At 38.6% G+C, this 8,524-nt stretch overlaps 1 long non-coding RNA gene across 1 annotated transcript; it reads right to left on the bottom strand.

Annotated features, from left to right (window-relative positions):
* Nucleotides 1–1,570: 1,570 nt before the first annotated feature.
* On the bottom strand, nucleotides 1,571–7,167 carry LOC135966421 (uncharacterized). The gene is made up of 2 exons (XR_010579744.1): nucleotides 6,797–7,167; nucleotides 1,571–2,164 (listed from the first exon to the last, which is right to left on the bottom strand). It is a non-coding gene; the product is annotated as an uncharacterized lncRNA (long non-coding RNA).
* Nucleotides 7,168–8,524: the final 1,357 nt, after the last annotated feature.

Consider the following 8,524-nt stretch of genomic DNA (forward strand, 5'->3'; position numbering starts at 1 on the left):
CCCAACCCTGCTCAGTTAGGCTCTGACACGCCAAACATGCTACATCACTGTGATGATGCCCTTTTCATCTTGCCTGGATTCTGCCACCACTTTTGCACGGACTCCTTCTCCTGTTCTTTGGCTTTGATACCTGGCACCTTGGAGCCCTCTTATACAGATGCCCCTTTCATTCGATTTAGACCAGAAAAATCCCACAATGATCTACCTCTTCTACATGCAAATCCTTTTTATCCCATTCTGTGCCATTGCCTTACATAGGTACTAATAGCCTGTTGAGTTTAGACACCAGGTGATGGATAATACATCTATCTGGATGCTTCCTCACTTTGTTTTGATTCTGACACCCCACGTGGGTCACCTACATGCATTGAAGCCGTTACTCAGTTGTGGCTTCAATCCACATGCGGCAGCCTTCTTCTGTAGACAGAGGAATTAACCATTTTTCCCTATTCCAAAAATTAACCATTTCCCCAAAGAGCATGGGTTTCTGCCATGGAGAAATAGTGTTTGGATACAAAGGTCTAGAAGCTAGGTGTTCTAGGTTTTCTCACTTCACAAAGCTAAGAAATACATATGCATATGCAACCAAAGCATACCATAAGGGTAAAATGATGACCTTTTTGAGGTTGGGGGTCACTATCTTTCCATTCCTCTCTTCCTTAGAGTATTTCCTTGAAATCTTAATAGGTCCAAATAATTTTACTCTTTTAATTTTGCAATGGAAAAATGCAGACTTTCTGATCCTTGGAATTGTAAATAAATGCCTTCAAAACTTACTTGGGAGTTTTTCCCAAGAAGACTATCTTAGGATGTAACCCTTTGTCTCTTGAGGAGATGAGAAGTTATTTTCACTTCTGCTTTGCTAAATAAATTATGTGAAAGTCTCTATAGACTTTTTAGTCACTTTTGTAGTACCTACGAGCATAGAAATCTGACCATGTTCATGTAGTAATAAACTGTGTTCTCTTTTCTATGTTGGTTCAGAGAGGTCTTTGTTAGTATTATTTTATTTCCCACAAACACACACCCTATATTTCTGTATTGTTACTTTCTAGAGATGGATGATTTTGGATGGTCAAATGTTGATAGAAAGGCACTAATGAAAAGTAATTAAGAAAAAACGCATTTACAGATTTGGTGACAGGAAATAAAGACATTTTTCATGTTGCGCTCTAATTATCTCTGAAAGGTAGAAGGGAAGTCATTAGTTGAGAGTATACATGGAATTGGAGGTGGAAGTTTTGAGAAAAATGGAGGCTTATAAAATTAAAATAGGTGTTTCCAATAATGTGAAACAGAACTGATTAAAGAACAAAGCAGACATGATTGCCAAGGAGTCTCTCAGATGAGTTCACGTTGATCACTGTAGTCTATTGTTTCACAATAACTCATTCCAAAGCAAGCTGCATATTGGATTCACCTGGGATCTTTTAAGTTATACTGATTCCTGGGTCCCACCTGCAGAGATTCTGTTGTAATCACTCAGGAGTCTGACATCAGCATGCAGATTTCAAAAGTTCCCCAAGTGATTTTAAAGAGTCTTGAAGATCGAGAACCATTGACCCAGACAGAATGTTCATCACCTTTATTGTTTTCCACAAAAACCTACCATGTAAAGAATTTGTGAAGATAGAAAAGTTTATTGCAAATTACAAATTGAGAGTTGAATTGGCAAACAAATTGAGTCAAATTAAATTCTGAGTTTTAAAACTTTCCTATGGCCACCCCAAGAGTGTGGAACCTTCCCTGGGCCTTCACCCCATTGTCTCCAAAGTCAAATCATTTCACTAACTCTTCTCCACTTCCCCAGTCTCTGCTTTCTGCCTGCCTTTACCTAGTCTACCTGACTCTGTGAACTATAGGTTGGTGCAAAGGTAATTGCAGTTTTTGCCATTAAAATTCATGTAAAAAACCACAAATTACTTTTGCACCAACCTAATAAAACTTCTCACTCTATCACTCAGAGTGATTCAGCTCTCACTAACAACTTGGTGTTCTCCATTGTCCTTTAGCATGGACTACAGCTATTCATCACTTTTGAGAATTTTTAAGAAGCAACATTCTTGCATGTGATCTGGTTTATAGAACCAGGATAAAAGGTCAGTGCTGACTCCAAAGTTTCCCAGACCCAGGAGCTCCTCAGAAATATGTGGCAGAGACAGACCTGCAGGATAAAGACAAGATATGCATTATTTTCTCATTCATTCCATAGATAGCTAGTCCCAGCCTACCGTATCTCAGTATAGAGAGCTGGTCCCAGCCTACCGTATCTCTCAGTATAGAGAGCTCGTCTCAGCCTACTGTATATATCTCAGTATAGAGAGCTCATCCCAGCCTACTGTATCTCAGTATAGAGAGCTGGTCCCAGCCTACCGTATCTCTCAGTATAGAGAGCTCGTCTCAGCCTACTGTATATATCTCAGTATAGAGAGCTCATCCCAGCCTACATTTATCTATCTCAGCATAGAGAGCTGGTCCCAGCCTACTGCATCTATCTCAGTATAGAGAGCTTGTCTCAGCCTACTGTATATACCTCAGTATATTGAGCTCGTCCCAGCCTACCATTATCTATCTCAGTATAGAGAGCTGGTCCCAGCCTACCGTATCTATCTCAGTATAGAGAGCTCGTCTCAGCCTACTGTATATATCTCGGTATAGAGAGCTCATCCCAGCCTACCATATCTCAGTTCAATGAAAGGAAAAAGATAGACAAATAGATACAGTAGAGTGTAGTCCATATAATGGTTTAGTGTACATAGGAAGTACGCAAGTACAGTAACATATGGACAAACCAGAGGATGGGAGAAGGAGGAAATTGAGAGAGCATTGCAAGAAGTGAAGAACCCAGGGTTTGAGCTAGCCTCTTGAATCCACATGTATAGAGTTGTAGAACTGGAGTACTATAAAGGATGTTAGAAATCGTCTAATGTAATCACCCTTTGTTACAGATTAGAAAATAGAAGTTTCATAACCTAGGAGTTGAACTGCATTGCAGAAAGTCCCATAACAAGTCAGGGGCAATGCCAGGATTAAATTGGAATCTGGGTTCATTGACGACTGGCCCAGTGATACTCCCTCAACAGGTGAATTTCTAAGGTTCTATGAGCTCTGCTACAGGAGGGAATAGGCCATCAATAGGGTCGCTGGTGGCAGTAGAGGCCTAAACCTGCATGGCTTACACCTGTGTCTGCAAAGTGACTGACTCATTCCAGTCCCATCTGTCCACTCTGCAGTACTTCTTCTCAGAAGTTACCAATGGGGGACATGCTGGATAGATAATTTGGCTTGAGCATAGGGTGTGAGGGAAGGGCACATACTGAAAATAGGAAGGAGAATGAGAAACCTGAAACAAGAACCAGCCTAACAAATACTATACCTTTGAATGGTAAAGCAGGCATATGGTATGGCTTTAGAAAATGACAAGATAACAAAGAAGAGCAAGTAAGACTAGAAAATTGTGACTTTGGGATCTTGTGTCTGAAATAAATGGAGAGACACTTTGGGGAGTGGCAGGCAATGAAGACACATCTACCGTCTGAGGAGGTGACTCAGAGAAATTCAAAAGAGGTTTTTGTTTTTTTTTTTGTTTTTTTTTTAAAGTCTGATTCAAATATAGTGAAGTGAAGGAGAGTAGATCATTCATTCTCAACTCACTGTGCTTAGTTTCTTAAACGCTGGCCGAATTGTAAAAAACATTTTTGAATGGGACAGTTCTGGTGTCAGCTGTTCTTTCTTTTCTTTTTATTTACCCACTGCTAAAGACTACCATAGAGACATTCTCTACATTCAGTTAGTTAGTTTGACATTTCCCAATTTTCACATTTTAAATTATAGCCTAGGAAACTTCTTTACTTGGAGAAAGATACTCTTATATTAAAACATAAAACTTTTCCCAAGCATCCACTAGTTCATCCAGTAAGCAATTTCTTCATTACACACCAGGGGTCAGTATTGGATTATTAATTTACATGAGCTATTAATTTTTACTTTCCCAGTAATAAAAATGAGAAACAAAATACCAAAAATTGTTATTGTATTAGAGCTTTAGTGTTAGTTCCTTAAGCAAGTATCATCTGTGCAGACATGCATAGATCATGAACGGCTTAAGAAAAATACAAAAGAAAAAGAAAAAAAGCCATCACAATGAAGGCAGTCTTTGTTCTTGAGAAAGGTGGCCTTTGTTCTTTAGGAAGACATCCATGACTCATTCCAGGCACATTAATTATGCTGCTTTTACACAAAAGTTAGTTACTTTTATATGTGAGAATTGTTCACAACTAGTAGTATTAACAGACATGCTAGTAGTGAATTGGAAAGATAACGATAGTTTTTAGAGCCTCATTCAAATCTGCATATCTAAAACAGTGTATCAATTTGGGATGGCCAAAGTTACAGATAATTTGGAGAAATAAAATAGGGGCCCAGCAGTAAAATAATGACTGTATCTCCAGAAGCTTTAAAATTAAATGGAAAGAAGAAAAGACTAAAGGCAGATCAAGCTATTATACTGACTACAGACATATTAAAGGCTTTCCACAGAAAGAGAAAATAGATTAGTCTTGTTTTACTCTAGTCAACAGAGGGTAGAATTATAGAACTGGAGATTGCGGCTGCATATAAGATAGAATTTTTTTTTTTTTTTTTTTTTTTCCTGAGACGGAGTCTCGCTCTGTCACGAGGCTGGAGTGCAGTGGTGCGATCTTGGCTCACTGCAAGCTCTGCCTCCCGGGTTCATACCATTCTCCTGCCTCAGCCTCCCGAGTAGCTGGGACTACAGGCACCCGTCACCATGCCTGGCTAATGTTTTTAAAATTTATTTTTAGTAGAGATGGGATTTCATAAGATAGAATTTGTAAGACTCATAGCTATTCCAACATTTTTGTTTAAGGTGCTATAGGGAGTGCCAACATCTAGTATCAGAACAAACTAGATGAATGCCAAAATCTCTTCTATTTTAAGGTTATATGAGTAGGTGATTATGATGCCAAATCCAAATTCCAAACCTCCTTCCAGGCATATATATTCGGGTGGAACCTGCTTTAAGAAGTCTCCCTTAACCTGCCAGAATACAGTTTGCTCATGCTTCTAATACTATGAGCATAAATTGTCTTTTGTCACCTTTTGAACCATATTGTACATTTAGTATTATTTAACTTTGTGTTGTTATGTCTTATCTAAAACCAAGATTCTTCTTTTAGGAATATATGTTATTTTATCCTCTGTGACACCTCACGCAATACGATGGAGTTAGTAGATACTCGGATAATATTTGTAGTCTGAACCTATTTCCTTATCTAAAAAGAAATGAATAAAAACACCTACTTTACCTGCCTCACTGAGCTGTTTTGAAGATCAAATGAAATAATGTGCCTGAAAGCACTTTGAAAAGTATAAAACATTATACAAACGTAAGGCATTATTATTTCAGAGGGGGATTCTCTCAGTTAAAACCTCCATGTCAGCTTGAACATAACAGCAATAAAGGAACATTTTTTAAAACTTAATCTGAAAAGAAACTTGTCCCTTCTGGGCACAAATTATAAAACTCCCCCAAAAAATGTTTTTATGCATTTTTGTTTGTTTGTTTCTAAATAGCATAATGAGCTATGGTCTTTCAGGGAAAATGTTGCTCTGATAGAAGCAATTCACAATGTAGAAAATTGCCCTTGTGTACTTTCAGGAAAGAATTGCAAACAAATGAGCTATTTTGTCTTCTCAAGCAAAGGGACTTCCCAAGCATGGGTGGCAGCTGTTCAAGTCTATCTGGTCAAGAATTCACTAAGATCATAATGTGAAAGTTCCTCAAATGCAGATTTGCACAACAGCCTGCAAATGTTCCTTTGGAGATGAAATGGTTTCTCAGGCCAATAATCTGCATATTTAAAAGTCTCTAAATACATGTTTATGGAATAATTCGTAACAGCTTAAAGGAACTATCATGGTGCACTGGGAAAGTCATCTATATTGCAGGATAGATTTCTTCTGTTGGTTGGTGAGCATTTGTTTATAGTCTGCCTTGACTGTACCACGATTTTATAAGCAGTTCTTTTATTTTTTCAAAAGCATCATTCTGGGACAAAATATTGTGAACAAATAGGGAATATTACTATATTTGTGAAACCCCTTGTTAATTTCCAAGTGATATTTTAAACCTTGAATAAGACATGTATGCTCATAAATAAGGAGGGAAAAGAAATAATTAACTCAATGTTCATAAGAGCTTCTCTTATGAATAAGAAAGAGATAAGTGATAGAACTATAATCTACAATCTACTCTGATAGTATATTTGCATCACATCTTAAGTTTTGTTTAGTATTTTAACATGCTGTTTCTTATTATATGTGAAGAATGCTGTGAAGTAGCATGTCAATGTTTTGCAGATGAATAAACTGATGTTAAAAGAGGTTAAGTGATGGATTTTGTACTTCCATTATCTCAAAAGTGCAACTAAAACTGCACTTAGGATTGCCACTCCTGTCTGGGGCCATGGCTTTGGTCCTATTTTCTGCAAGTCTCTGGATGACCTCTGTCCACCCACTGCCTCTGAGTGCTCTCCTCTCCTTGGCCTTCCTCCCTGGTTTCAGTCCAACACCAGTCACCGCTCTTCAGAATCCTCATGAAACTTCAGGAAAATTGACTGGGTAGGGCTTGTTTCAGAATTATCCTCCAGCGATCTAGGGCTGATTTAGAATTCAGAGAAGGAAGCAAAAGTGCTTATCAAAATGTCTGTTCTAGAGGTAAGCTCAGAGGCACCATGGCAATCCCCACATTTCCCTAGGATGTCTTCAGAAATACCTGATATTGCCATCTCAGGCCCAGATATCATCCATCAGCCGAAGGTCATGGGAAACATTCACATTTTCAGAGTAAAGATGGTTTTAGAAGTCCGTGGGCAATCATCAGTCATGCAGGGAGTTCCAGGGACCAGCCAGTTGTTCCTTTCATGAGTTAGGAGGCAGTAAGGACATCACTGTGATCATTTCCACTGAAGACACAAATTTAAGTCCACTCTGCTACTCAGCAGTTAATGCTGACTTTTGAAAATTATGAAGCAATTATCACCATGGTCTCCTTGTAGGTTTATCAGTGCAGTCAGCTCCATGGTCTCCTTCTAGGTTTATCAGTGCAGTCAGCTCAGAAAACTTTCATTCCTTCAGTATATCCAGCTCCAGTTAAACAGAAAGGGAACAATGAAAACAGGCTGACATTTGATTCAGAGGTTCTGGAAAGAAAGTGGAAGTGGCAACAAAGTGACTGCACTTAAAATCCTCCAACCTAACATCATCAGGGTCCAGGGTAGACCATCTGGGGCTACAGGGGAGAGAAGCCAGTTTCAGAAGCTGTCTATTATAAGCAGCTCTGATTAACGTCTTAGGACCACAAGACAAATTATCATTGGTATTTGGAGGCGAAAGGTCTTGGATGCTCTGGGCTTGGGTGAATATCTGGGTCTAAGTCACAATTCTCAGAAAGGCCTTCTGGGTCCATTCCTGATGTATTAACAAAATGCCTGAAACACAGTGGGGTTTGAGCAAATGATAGAATGAATGTTTATGGAAGGACAATTCTTTGACCTCTTCTACTACGTCCTTTAAAGAAAGGTTTTCAGAATTTATGGTTAAAGTATTGTGTAGGTTGAGCATTCCTAATCCAAAAATCTGAAATTCACATTTTTTGAATGCTGACACGATGCTCAAAGGTCATGCTCAAAAGGAAATGCTCATTAAAGCTTTTCAGATTTCAGATTTTTGAATTTGGGATATCAACCAGTAAGTTTAATGAAAATATTGAAGATTTTTTAAAAAATCCAAAACACATCTTATCCCAAGAGTTTTGGATAAGGAATACTCAACCTGTATTTCAATTGTTTGCTTGTTTGCCCTGTCATCAAAAATGAGCCAGGTACGGTGGCTCATACCTGTAATCCCAGCACTTTGGGAGGCTGAGGCAGGCAGATCACTTGAGGTCAGGAGTTAGAGACCCACCCGGACAATATGGCAAAACTCTGTCACTACTAAATATATATTAAAAAAATTAGTCTGGCATGATGGCAGACTGATTTTGTAATCCCAGCTACTCAGGAGGCTGAAGTAGGAGAATCACTTGAGCCTAGGAAGCGGAGGTTGCAGTGAGCCAAGATTATGCACTGCACTCCAGCCTGGGTGAGAGAGTGGGACTCTGTCAAAAAAAAAAAGACAGACAGACAGACAGACAGAAAGAAAAAGAAAGAAAGAAAGAAAGAAAGAAAGAAAGAAAGAAAGAAAGAAAGAAAGAAAGAAAGAAAGAAAGAAATTAAGTTTCTTCAGGAGAGAAATTGTACCTTGTTCATGTCCATCACTCCCATGTATAATATGGCTCCATAAGAACTCAGTCCTTACGAAACTCCATTCAGTAAGGACTCAGTTTTTTCAGAATGAACAGACCAAGTAAGACCAATTAATTACTTATTGTCATGTAGCTCAGATGAGGAAGGGCTGGGATTTGAGAAAAGGCTCTATTACTGAATAGGATCTGGGTGGATAG

The sequence above is a fragment of the Macaca fascicularis genome, chromosome 12 (assembly GCF_037993035.2).
Source record: "Macaca fascicularis isolate 582-1 chromosome 12, T2T-MFA8v1.1".
Lineage (NCBI taxonomy): Eukaryota > Metazoa > Chordata > Mammalia > Primates > Cercopithecidae > Macaca > Macaca fascicularis.